Source organism: Chenopodium album, chromosome 21 (assembly GCF_948465745.1).
Source record: "Chenopodium album chromosome 21, dcCheAlbu1.1, whole genome shotgun sequence".
Taxonomy (NCBI): domain Eukaryota; kingdom Viridiplantae; phylum Streptophyta; class Magnoliopsida; order Caryophyllales; family Amaranthaceae; genus Chenopodium; species Chenopodium album.
Genome location: NC_137854.1, coordinates 32,821,063 through 32,835,323, shown reverse-complemented (window position 1 = coordinate 32,835,323; position 14,261 = coordinate 32,821,063). Strand labels below are relative to the sequence as shown.

The window sequence follows — 14,261 nt, the reverse complement described above, 5'->3', positions numbered from 1 at the left end:
TGGACTTGATTGAACATTATTATATGTTCTAATTACCTTTTGGAAAGTTATTATTACTACGTATATACCTATTTATGTCTCAGGATAATTGACATGATCAAACTTTTCGCACGTACCGATATGTTAGTTTTACCCTATTTTTAAATAATGAAATTTATATAAAAAATTTTACCAACAAACTTTATATTATATTCATACCTATCTAAAAACTTATTTTATGACAGTGTAAAAAAAAAAATATGTTTTATTATGTTACTAACCAAAATATAGTAGTGTTAATATGTGAAAAGTGAAAAAAAAAGTCAAGTGTTTCAATTATTCTCAAACGAATGGAGTGGAAAATGAATATTGTAATACTAAATTAAATAGCTATTAGTATAATGGTACCATTAATATAATATATATAATATATTTTTTTAAAAAAATAGTTCCTATCTAAAAACTTATTTTATGACGGTAAAAAAAATATATGTTTTTATTATGTTACTAACCAAAATATAGTAGTGTTAATATGTGAATAGTGAAAAAAGTCAAGTGTGTCAATTATTCTGAGACGAATGGAGTGAAAAAATGAATATTGTAATACTAATTAAATCAAATAGCTATGTAGTATAATGGTACCATTAATATAATATATATAATATATTTTTTAAAAAAAAATAGTTTTGATATAATTACATTAGACATGATTAATATTGAACTTATTGGAACCTGTTAGACCCTGTTGAACATATTGGACTTTATTAAATTTATTAGCATGATTGCTTATCCAAACTTTTAATACCTAAAGTTTTCTTATAAGGTGCAAAGAACTTGACCTTAATCAAGTAAAACATACCAAAATAATAGTGCATAATATCATTCTTCCTTAATATCTTCAATAGAATAAATTTGGTAAATCAATGAATTATGACATACGAGTACAATCTCTTAGTAAGACACTATCCTCTTTACTTTATATTTGCTGAACTGAAATTATTTAAACTAAAATGAAATTTCTTTTCAAACTTAAATTATTTGTACTGAATCGAAATTATTATTGTTGAATTGAAATTACTTTTACAGAACAAAAATTATTATTGATGGACTGAAATTATTTTTTTTTTTACTAAGTCTCTAATATATGTATTCTTTAAAATTCATGATTTTTATTGAACTGAAACTTATTTTTATTAAACAAAACTTATTTTAATTGAACTGAACTTAATTTATTTTAATTATTAAATTGAATTTAATTTATTTTACTAAATTAAAGTTAACTTATTTTTAATAAACTGAACTTAATTTATTTTTACTAAACTACAATTACTTTCATTGAACTATATGTTTTAATAAGTGAAGAGAATATGGCCCAAATCAATAACAAATAACGGCATATAATTACATTTGTTATAAGTTAATTACAATAGCATTTTGTTTTTGAAAACCAAACTTTTCTCTCCCAAGATAACGGAGAATTCGCAAAACAATTGGGAAATTAAAAAACTAAAGAAAATGAAAACAACTATGAAGAACCTGTATGATGTAATTATATTTGTTTGAAGAGGACCAGCTCACTGAGCATTTACTTCAGGACCTTACCGGTTCGCCCACCAGGCTGCCTAGTCCACGAGGGCCAAGAGGTTCGCCCGATCCTAGAGGTTCGCGAAGGTGTAGAGGTCCGAGCGAATCTGAGGGTTCGCTCAGTCCTACGAGTCCGACCGGGCATGAGGGCCCACTTGGTCCGCTAGGTCTGATCGGTCCACTCGGTCCGCCCGATCCGCTTAGTCCACCCAGTCCGTCCGTCACACCTGATCCGTTGGAGCGAGAGATAAGAGGTAATTTTTTTTATATCTTAAATATTCAAAATAATTAATGAGAAATATTTTTTGACAACTTTTTACCTTTTTTATTATTAATTTATAGTTTTTTGTAGGTGGATTCTTGCTTTGTACGTGGGTTTCTTCATTCTTGGGATTGGACATTTCATTATTACTGACTTGGTTCCACTGCTGGTAATTTTTGACGTTTTTATTATTTTTGTATTTTTGATTTTCTTATGTATTTGAAATTTGATAAATTAATTGATTAATTAATTAATGCTTTTTGCAGGCCGAGAAGATTAGGGGAGTTGTTGGGGTTGTTTGTGCAGTCTTCTTTGTTGTGTGTTTCTTTTACTCGAAGATGATGAGAGGGTTTTCCTAATTTGTGAGACCTAGAGGATGCATGTATATATCTAATTTCTCTCTCATCTTCACAATTCTCACTTTCTCTCCCCTTTACACAATTCCCATTTTATCTCTTTCACTCACTTTCTCATCACTCTCACTCACACTCGTCCATTTCTTGTAATGTCATCAACCTCAGGTAACGATTTCTATCTTTCATCACCGGTGTTTTTTTTAAACAAACATTTATCATCAATGTTTGCTAATAAGGTTTAATCGTAGTGCTGACTTATAAATTAATCTGTTTAACAGGTTAGTAGGCCGCTACAAATCTAGTATTTATGTAGGTTCAGATAACATAAAAAAATTATATAGAAATTATTCATAAATTAACAAATTACGTGAAACTATATATATAAATTAAAAAATTAACTCGGTCCGACCATCATGAGAGTCCACTCGATCCTACAAGTCCGACCGGTCCTGAGATCCACCTGGTCTTGGAGGTCCGCTTGGCGCACCTGGTCCATTGGAGCTTGAGATGCAAGAGTAAATTTTTTTATACATTAAATATTCAAAATAATTAATCAGAATTATTTGTTTACAACTTTTTACCTTTTATCTTATTTTTTCGGTTTTTTCACCAAATGCCCTTGAACTTTTCAAAAATTCACCAAATACCCTTAAGTTTTTCAAAATTCACCAAATACCATTGACGTTTGTTAATATTCACACCGTGATCTCCTGACGTTAAAATTCCTTTAGCAGTAAAATTTAATTCACCAAATGCCCTAACTTTGTTAAATAATTACACAAAATGCCCTTATTTTTGGAGGTACATCGTCTAGTTTGAAATTTAAAGAAATTAGCCGCTAGTTTTGATTCTCACTCATTTTTTGCATAAATACTCGATACATAGCATCCTCTTATTTGCTTAACCACACATTTTTAACACCATGAGTTATCAATCTAAATCATCCTCCTAAATGTATGAGTATTTTTGTGTAAAAATTGCAAACAAATCTTGTTGTTGTAGAAGAAATTTTGTTGTAAGAAGTTCTGAGTCCGTTAGCCCGCGGACAAGCCCGGGCTGTTTACTAAGGTGGGTATAAACTTATTGTCAAGCTGCATAAAAGGGGCTTGAGTTTGCTGTCCGTTGGACAAAATATGAAACATAAGCCCGATTCATTTTTCGTCCAAGCCCGTAAGTAATCACCTCTATTTCATTTGACCCTCTTTTTCTCTGTATGCGAGGTCTCAAGCACTTCTTTTTTATGAATAAAGATGTTTGCAACTCTTACACAAAAGTACCCATACATTGAGAAGGATGATTTCAATTGAAAACTCATGGTGTTAAAAATTTGTGGTTAAGCAAATAATAGGGATGCTATGTATCGAGTATTTATGCAAAAAAGGTTGAGAATCAAAACTAACGGCTAGTTTTCTTAAATTTCAAACTAGAAGTTGTACTTAAAAAAAAAAGGGTATTTTGTGTAATTATTTAACAAAGTTAGGGCATTTGGTGAATTAAATTTTATTGCTAACGGAACTTTAATGTCAGGGGTATTTTGAGGTCACGGTGTGAATATTAACAAACATCAGTGGTATTTGGTGAATTTAGAAAAACTTGAGGGTATTTGGTGAATTTTTGAAAAGTTCAAGGGCATTTGGTGAAAAAACCGTATTTTTTTATTATTAATTTAACACATTTTTTTAGGTTGACTCTTATATTTTAATTTGCATGTGGGTTTCTTCATCTTTGGTGTTTAACATTTGACGATTTCTGATTTGGTGACATAGTCGGTAATTTTTGACGTTTTTATCTTATTATTATTTTTATTTTTGATATTCTTATGTATTTGAAAATTGATTTATTTATTAATTTATTTTTTTGCAGGGGTGGATATATAGGGTGGTTGTGGGTGCTGTTTGTGCATTACTTGCCATTGGATATGTCGTTTACCTGAAAAAGAAAGAGTTTTCTGATATGATGTTACAAAACAAATATTAAATCACGCAGTTTAGGACGTTTGATTGGTTATGTTTTGCCTTCAGATGTTTGTGTTTAAACCATTTTTAAATTTTCAGCCTTGAAGACATACTAATTACAATAATTTCAAGCTTTTTGCAAAGAAAGTAAACAATAGAACATATGTACTAGTATTTAATCCATTAACTACATTAATTTCATGATTAAAATCCTTAATTATACTACCTCTGTTTCATATTACTAGTTATGGACTTCCGCGCGCGCGATGCGCGCGCTGCATTTGGCGAATCGAAATAGTTTTGCATAGCACTTAAGGTAAAAGTGTAATTAATTTGTTGAATTTTTACATAGTATTCGTTGTATCTACAAATATAATGTTACTTTAAATATGGATTAGTAATGTCGTTGTTGTACCAAATTAACAAAAGATGATTTTATGGCCCATCTATTAAGCTATTGGTTTGTAGGTTGAATTGGGCTTAGCCTAGCTTATCTTAAAATTTTATACATGCTCAAATTGATAATATACATATTTAAATTGATACATTTGTACTTGATATCTACCATTTGTTTGTTAATTTTATTCATGTTCAAATTGATAGATTTATATTTGCAATTTATGAATTGTTTTAGCCGGAACTGATCAATGTGCATTTAGATTTGGGTTAAATTGTGTTTTTTGTATGGTTGATGCTCCAATTTTTCTCTTTCTCTTCTTCTCTCTATCTCATCGTCTTTCCTTCATAACCCATATTTCTATCTCTCCCATTTTTTTATAACTTTTTTTTTCTCCCGGACTTTATCCCTTCTTCTAGCAAACCCTTATCTATTTTGAACTGGTATCTCAATCTTTTGGCCCGCCTTATGTCTTAGCCCCTTTTTGTCTCTCTCTTCAAACCCTTCGCTTTCCTAGTTTCCTTTTTCTCTCTCGATGATTCTCTCAATTTTGGCCCTTGTTTCTCTACCTCCCTTACCCTTCCTCTCCTTCTCCCCTTCCTCTCCTCCTCTATCTTAAATAACTCATGTAACCCCTGAATGAACCCTCAAGTAACCGCTGAGCGAGTAACCGCTGACCGAACTCTTTAAGTAACCCTGACTGAATTACTCAAGTAACCCCTGATCAAACTTCTTAAATAACCCCTTACCTAGAAACTTGAATAACCTCTGACCGAGAAACTCGAGTAACCCATGACCGAGTAAATCCTCGAGTATCCCTTGATCGAGTAATTCGAGTAACCCCTAATTGAGTAATCGCTCAAGTAACTCTTAATCGAGTGAATGAACCTCTCAAGTAACCCCTATATGAACCCCACAAGTAACCTCTGACCGAGTAACTTGAGTAACCCCTGACTGCATAACTCAAATAACCCTTAACAAAATAACTTGGGTAACCCCTATCACACAGTGTGGCTTGCTGCACCAAAAAGTTTTTGTTTGATAACATATGTTGTGACAAAATTGAGTTTAATTAAGTGAGAAAAAATAAGACAATAATCGAAAATTATAGGTTGCACTTACTCTCTATCTCTCTCTCCCTCGAGCCTTCTCCTTCGTACTTTATTATTATATCATACACTCTTTCTCTATCCTATCCTCTCAGTCCTATTCCCTATTTATCACTCTCTTTATTTCTCTTCCAACCCCCTTGCATTTCTCCTATCCCTATATATATTTTTTAGCCTCTCTCTATCTCATCCTCTTTCCTTCATAACCCATATTTCTATCTCTCCCATTTTTTTCTAATTTTTTTTTCTCCCGGCCTTTATCCCTTCTTATAGCCTACCCCTTATCTCTTTTGAACTGGTATCTCTATCTTTCAGTCTGCCCTATCTCTTAGCCCCTCTTTGTCTCTCTCTCTTCAAACCCTTCACTTTCCTTGTTCCCTTTCTCTTTCTCTTGATGATTCTCTTTAAGCTATTTTGGCCCTTGTTTCTCTACCTTCCTTTCCCTTTCTCTCCTTCTCCCTTACCTCTCCTACTCTATCTTAAGTAACCCTTGACCGACTAACTACGGACTGAGTAATATTCAAGTAACCCATGAATAAACCCTCAAGTAACCGCTGACCGAGTAAACTTTGACCAAACTCTATAAGTAACCCTGATCGAATTATTCAAGTAACCCCTTACCGAACTCCTTAAATAACCCCTTACCTAGTAACTTGAGTAACCCTTGACCGAGTAACTCGAATAACCCATGACCGAGTAACTCTGCGAGTAACCCTTGACCGAGTAATTCGAGTAACCCCTGATTGAGTAATCTCTTAAGTAACCCTTAACCGAGTGCACCTCTCGAGTAACCCCTATATGAACCCCACAAGTAACCCCTAACCGAGTAACTCGAGTAACCCCTGATTACATAACTCGGATAACTCTTAACAAAATAACTCGGGTAACCCCTATCACACAGTGTGGTTTGCTGCACCAAAAATATTTTGTTTGATAATATATGTTGTGACAAAAATCGAGTTCAAATAAGTGATAAATGATAAAACAATAATCCAAAATTATAGGTCGTACTTACTCCCCCTCCCCCTATCTCTCTCTCCCTCGAGCCTTCTCCTTCGTTCTTTATTATTATATCATACACTCTTTCTCTGTCCTATCCTCTCATTCTTATTCCCTATTTATCACTCTCTTTATTTCTTTTCCAACCCCCTTGCATTTCTCCTGTCTCTATATCTTTTTTTTAGTCTCTCTCTATCTCATCCTCTTTCTTTCATAACCCATATTTCTACCTCTCCTATTTTTTTCTAACTTTTTTTTCTCTCGGCCTTTATCCCTTCTTATAGACTACCCCTCATCTCTTTTGAACTGGTATCTCTATCTTTCGGTCTGCCCTATCTTTTAGCCCCTCTTTGTCTCTATCTTCAAACCCTTCGCTTTCTTAGTTCCCTCTCTCTCTCTCTCGATGATTCTCTCCATTTTGGTTCTTTTTTCTCTACCTCCCTTTCCCTTTCTCTCCTTCTCTCATTGTGGTTGTATACACATAAAAAAACACTTACTCATGAACTAATGAAGATATCAATGTTTGTTAGTGATACCATAGCTCAAGTTTTGGTAATTGTATCATAGATTCATGGGTTAGTATAAGTGTATAGCTTATCTAGCTCCATCATTGGCTCACTGCTGTGCTCGATGAATCTATTACATTGTGTTCCCATGATGCATATTATTAATAAAATAAGGCATGAAAATTGGTGAAATTAACTTTGTAAGATCATGATTCATTACTCAAGAAAATAGCATGAACTATTATTGATATTATACTATTATGTTATGATGCTCAAATTAAAACAAAGGGTTTTAGAATAATATAGGTACAAAAGTGTGTCTTTTGATCCGATGGACAGGGGTTAAATTACAAGAGTTTACTTAATGTTAGAGGAATATGAGTACAAAAGAGTAGTAAGATTTTCCATTACAAATGCAAAAAAAATTACAGAATCTCTATTCAACTCTTTTCGGCATTGTATCCCCAAATTTCTTGCTAACTTTTCTTCTTGTTGATTTGTTTTACCTACTTCCAATTGTTTTCTTGTGGTATCTTTGATTTTCTGTAGCAAGTTAAAGATTCCCTGAAACATAATGTAAATGATTAAATACAATGTGATATTTGGCATAAGATTTAATTCAATCTAATCAAAGACTAAATTTGTCTTAAAACGAGCTCTCCTGTATTCTTCAAACTTAAATATACATCTCGAAATGCAAATTTAGAGCATCTTTTGTCCTTGCCCCACTGAATTGTTTAGCCCTCTCATTAAATTCAGCAAAAAAAGTGAAGATTGCTGACCACCGTCGACAAAGCATTACACAACAACCAAATCTAGGTAACCCAAACAAATTAAAATCAGAGAAATAATATGCAATAAAGTATGAACTGATCACAAAAGCAAACATTGTCCACGTTTACGTTGAACTGGGCTTCCCCTTTGAATTTTCAATAAAGGTAATCTATAAAAACCATCAGAAATCCAAAATCAAACTTAATTTTGTTTAAACCTCTAAAAAATATAAGGATAAGGAGATTTGAACCCAGGACTATTTAACCATCAGAAATCCTTAATCAATAGGCAATATTTTCCTCAACCAGTAGGCACAATCTAGTCAACTCTTTGGACTACAAATGGGTAAGAGAAAAACATGTAGGAGCCATCAATAAAAATCATTAAATCGAAAAGTGTATATTTTAAAACCATGTATGATGAGCCTCTTAAACATCCTAGACTATGCATGTGAAAGGAAGTGCTCAATGCAACTATCACCTTATCATGCAGAGATTAAGTTGTCACCTCAAGGCTTAATTCAATTCTCCGATTTACAAAGACACGTAACCTTACAAACTAAACAATTTACAACGACTACAGTAGTACATATGTCTAATACTTCAATCTATGGAAGAGTCTTACTTCACCTTACAGTATCTATTATGATTTATAGTCTCCTCCTTGACTCTACCGAGTTGAGCTTGAACTCGCTCACAAAGCTCCATCTTTTTCCTCTTCTTCTCAATCTCCTCTTATGCCTTGAAATTTTACGAAGTAGAGCAAAATTACACTTAGCCATGATTTAATCCCACCGCATGCACCTACACAGACACCAGAATCATAGCTTAATTAGTATCTTCTGCATAAGGCGAAAGGCCCTGAGAGCATACATGATACATTTACAGCAAACCAACAAGTATTTGCCAGTTTAACCTTTAGAATTACAAAGTCCGTAATTCAAATCATATAATTGCAAAGAAATTGAAAAGTGGTAAACACACAATTACTAATTTTAATAATATACTTGTAGAAGAATATACGATAAAAATAGAAATTTCTGACCTCGACTTTCAAGGGCCAGCATGAGCCACTGAGTAATGATCAAAAAGCGCTAACAATAGATCTCCCACCCAAAAAATCTAAACCTGCAAAATTACCAACAATATAACAAAAACCTTTCTTAAATGCAAAAGCAATTAAAGGGTGAAAATAACCTTCAAATCTTCAAATTGTAAGAATCAAAACTAAACCAAAAATTAATTAAAAAAAATTAAAAAAGATTTCAACTGCATAAAAAACCAAAAAATCTCAAACTGTAAGAATTGTAAAGTAAACTTTATATTAAAAATACTAACAATGCGAAATAAAATATAAAAGAAAACTTACATCTTTTAATTGTTGAAAAAGAGGTTTTCCCTGTCTTTCAAATTCCCTCTTTCAATTGTTGAAAAAGAGGTTTTCCCTGTCTTTCAATTGCTCGACTGTATCAAAGGCTTGGAATCGTAAAGTTGGCCCAAAACCCGAAAATCCATGAGCGACAAGTCGACCAAGAACACTGAAAATTGGATCATCAAAACAATACATTAAGTGAAATCGATAATAATTATTATGGAATAATCGGAATAATTTTTTTAAAAAGAAAGAGGATAGAGCAAATGGTAGCAAAGAGACCCTTCTTCAAGAAGAGAGGAATGCAACCCACCGAAAACTGAGCAATTCAGGAGAAATCAAATAAAGCAAGTCACACTACCATGAGAACAATACAAACCAACTATTATTTTTCAAAAAAAAGAATACAAACCAACTATTAACTGCTGAACACTATTCCCATTCCCATGAGAACAACACAGACCAATTTAGACTCCTCTCACGGCCTCACACATACTGATATGCAATCAGAATTCATAAACCACCAAGCAATACAAGTACATTGTGGTCATGCACCTTTCTAAATAACTGTGACTATTTAAAGTATAAGAGCATAAACCCAGTACAATTTAGCAGAACCTTAACACTTCCAAAATGGGCAGTGTGAAAATGGCAAGGAAGAGGGTGATTGAGAGATGGATCGAACAAATTGTTTGACAATTTTTCATCAATCAATCTCTCTTTGATTTGCAACATCAATCCGATATTCCGATTTAATAAGGATATATATACGTTGTTGGAGGTCCTCAAATATTAGACTTAAGTAAAACACTCCAGGTAGGTATGTAATAAGAGAAAGTGATATCAAGAACTTTGATAACCAATCCAACTGTAAAGAAATAGCAACAACTTTGACACCCAAACTAATCAATCCAAAGCTGCTAGAGCTATGGACCAAACCAAAAAAAAAAAATAAAAAAAAAAAATAACTTGCTGCTATCAATACCAAATCTAACCCCCACCTCCTATCAGTCATTAAACGTATAAGCTAATAAAAAAAACATCACACATGAAATCCAATGCAACCCTTTACATTTAATATCCTAACCATTCAAATAATGTATGTTGTACCAAAAAAGTAATAGACAAATGTAAACTAACCATACCAATAAAACACAATCAGCAATTCCAACTAAAACCTCGAAATCCCACTGATTGTTCAACATTAGCTTCCTTTGATTCAATATTTGAAACCCCCAGGAGCTTCTTTTTCTTCCATCGAAAGATTTCAACAATCGAAGCTTTCTTCATTTTGATGGAATAGTTCAGAGTTGTAGTCTTACCATCATCTTCTCAACAATTGATCTTGTTTCAGGATCCAAGTTAGAAAGCTTACTGCTTTCAAGTTCAGCTTTCTACATATCAATTTCAGGCTCACCTTTGATCAGACATCTCCACCAATCCATTTGGTCATGCTTAGTAAAGAGAATTGAAATAGACTTTTGATCCTCTGAAGAAAAACCGGAATAAGGGTCAGAAAGATAATCTCCATCCTAACCATCAGAAAGATAACATTCCAAGCATTGTGTTTTATTATGCGCAATTGTTTGTATGTAAATGACCGATTATAACTATCTCAACTGTTGATATACCATTTACGATCTTTAATTACAGAATTTCAGCAGTAAGAGCAAAATCACCCTAAAATATTCAACCCTAAACATTGGAAGAATAAATTAATCTAAAACGAAAAACATAGGTAGAACCGTAGAAGAACTGAGGCAGCACCATTTTGGTGCCATATTCCGGATTCAACCAACCTCCATCTATTTGCTCGCATGCCTATTCCGAGTTTCATCACATGAATTAGGCCGAACTGGTCTTGATAAGCTGCAATCCAAAAGCAAAACTCATCAGAGACCCTAAATCAATTAAATTCGAGAAACTAAAAACAAAATTAATCAATTAGGTAATCTATAAAAATCATCAGAATTCCTAAATCAAACTGAAAATAAAATACCCAAATCCTAACTATTTTATAAAACAAAAATAAAACACCAGAAAAACCAAAAGAATTCTAAAGCCTTATACCCCAAAAAAAAATCCTAGATCATAGAAAAGGGAGGAGAATTAAAACCCTCTTGCTTCCATTAAAAAAGTCTCGTCATCTTGCTGCAGACCCAAAAAAAAATCGCCAAACCACCTACAAATCTGTTCGAATTTCACAAAAAAATTGCATAACTTCAACTGATCTTGTTTCTCAATAAATCAAAGTGAAATTCCAATTCCACAAAACACAAACATCAACAACATTGATTATAATTAATGATAATCAAATCCAATAATCCCCATTTAAGCCACCCTTATACTACGATTGAACCCTTGCATACCTTGAAACATAGGTACCTTGAATTCGCGAGATTCGATGAAGTCATGGAGAGAGAAAGTGACAGTGATAATGATGATGAATCGTTCTGGTTCAGATCGAAATCCACCATTGATTTGCTGCTACTGCTGTTGTTCGTTGACAAAACAACCTTCATCTAATGATCAGTTACTTGAGGTGTAGGAGCAGGAGGAGGTAGATGACTAAACGACGCCGTTAATGGATCGATCGGAGCTCCTGGTGATGAAAATCTCACAGTCAAGATCTCTGAAGTCGATGATTGTTGCTGTTGTGGTGATGGTAGTGGAGATGGAGGACCGCCATTGTTGTTTTCCTTGATTTGTTTGTCGTTTGATAGATTTACAGTGACCTAATTTCACCCAGAAATTTCAAAATCAAAATTAGAAACCTCAATCAAAACAATCAAAAGTGAATTCGATGAATGTTTTGAAGGAATTAAAAAATAATACCGAATTGAAACAATCAAAAGTGAACTCACCGCCATAGTTGCTGAAGGTGTCGAAACCCTATCTTTGGAAAAAAACTTGTGAACGTGAAAAGAGAGGAGAGAAGAGGAGGAAACTGAGAGGTGAATAATGAAGGTCAGAAAACATATGGCTGAGAGCAAAAGTGAATAATGGGGCAAAGCAAAAGGTGATAAAGAGGGGAAGGGGCAAAACTGTAATTGAATATTTTGAGGGGCAAAAGGGTCACCACACTATTACTAAGGAGTTTTCAACTTGCCAAGTTCTCACTTTTAATAGTTATAGATTTGCAATAATTAGACATTTTTTCTCTCTACTTTATGTCTAATCGTTGCAAATAATATGAAACTGAAGTAGTATCTAATTTTAATCAAATGACATATAATATGGTGTAGCTTAGTGGCTAGCAATATAGTTTTGAAACTTGAGGTCTTGAATTCAAACCTTGTTTAATCCATATTTCTAAGCTTTTATTTCATTTTAGCTAAATGTTTGGTTGCTAAATTTTTTAAAGGTAAATAATCCTTTTAGCTATCACAACATTATTAAGGATCTATATAAAATAAATTAATATTCATTCGTAATTGAATATCCAATCCAATCAAATTTGACACATAATTGCACGCACTATTTTAATCCTGAATAAGTAAATATTTTATTACTCATTTTGTGTTCGAGTGGTACCTAAGTTGTTAATTGGATTTTTTTTTACGTGTGATACAACTGATATATGTAATGACATATACTTCCTCCGTTTTTAATAGTTGTAATAGTTTGACTTTTACACTGTTCATATGCTCTACTTTGACTAGCTTTAACAAATTATAGCTAAACAAAAATACAGTAATGCGGTATCTTGTTAGATTGTCTCAATTTATATCATTTTAATATCTAATGCTTATACATTTTAAATATTCACAGTTAAAGATATTGACAGTTAAAATAATTTGTTGCGAACACCTGAAAAAGTTCCCAGGAAATGGCTAGCTATGGCGGGCGCATTACGCGCATTATCCACACTAGTGATATGAAAAATTTTGAGTGATATGGTTATATAATTTGAAGTTGGAATTGGAATGAAAGTGCATGATAGTTATTTAAGCTGAAACGGTCTGATATTGTAAACTAAAATCCCCATGTGAACAACAATTGGAACGCAAAGAGGATAAATGAGTCAAAGATTAATCGGTATTCACATTTACTAATTCGAGACATTAGCAAGAGGATTGTGAGTACCCACATTGGAAAAAATGCCGTCTCATCATAAACCGCATCAAACCGCATTATTACGGTTTGGTTTCAATACTAATATGGTTTGGTTTGGTTTGGAAAATTGACCAAACTGTATTTTGCGGTTTGGTTTGGTTTAGACTCAAACCGCACCAAACTAGACCATGTTCACCCCTACCCACATATATAATACTGAATATCATCAAAGGCAAAAAGTACATTGTGAATTGACCCACACCCGTTTACTCGACCTAAACTACATACTCAATTTGAAACCAAACACTCCAAAATCATTTGATACGATTTGATGATTTGATTTGAATTTACCCAACCTAAACCAAATTGACAATAAATGTGCTTTAACAATGATTATAAACATATTGAGAATCAAATCAAATCAAATATGATCCAACCTCTTAGAATATTTCAAATATTGAGAGTGAGGGATAGGTCAAGTGGTTAGAGCTGCCCTTATGGTTTCAAGATATCTTGAGAATGATTCTCATCATCACCCGCCTTTGTGGCTCCCCAAAAAACAATATTTAAAATATTTGATTTATGAATAATGAAGATGGAGTCAAAAGGAAACAAATAAAAGGGAGGAAATGAATTATTTTACTTTTACCTTTTCATTTGTTTGGTTTAATCATGGAAAAGAATTATTTAAGGGCATGTTTGGCACTAGCATTTGAGTAGATTTTAGGTAGCTTTTAGTGGTTTGACCAAGTCAAAACACTACTTAACAAAAAATGTAAGTATTCGGCAAAGTAGTGGTTAGGGTAGCTTTTAGTAGTGAAGGTAGCTTTTATGAAAATTTAGAAATATTAGCTTTTAAGGTAGCAGATAAAAATTTAATCTATAATATTAAATATAAAATATTGACTTTTAT

At 32.9% G+C, this 14,261-nt stretch overlaps 1 long non-coding RNA gene across 1 annotated transcript; it reads right to left on the bottom strand.

Moving 5' to 3' along the window:
- Window positions 1-9,565: 9,565 nt before the first annotated feature.
- LOC145602455 (uncharacterized) lies at window positions 9,566-11,359 on the bottom strand. Its single transcript, XR_014104559.1, has 3 exons — window positions 11,092-11,359; window positions 10,438-10,781; window positions 9,566-9,611 (listed from the first exon to the last, which is right to left on the bottom strand). It is a non-coding gene; the product is annotated as an uncharacterized LOC145602455 (long non-coding RNA).
- Between the last annotated feature and the right edge of the window lie 2,902 nt (window positions 11,360-14,261).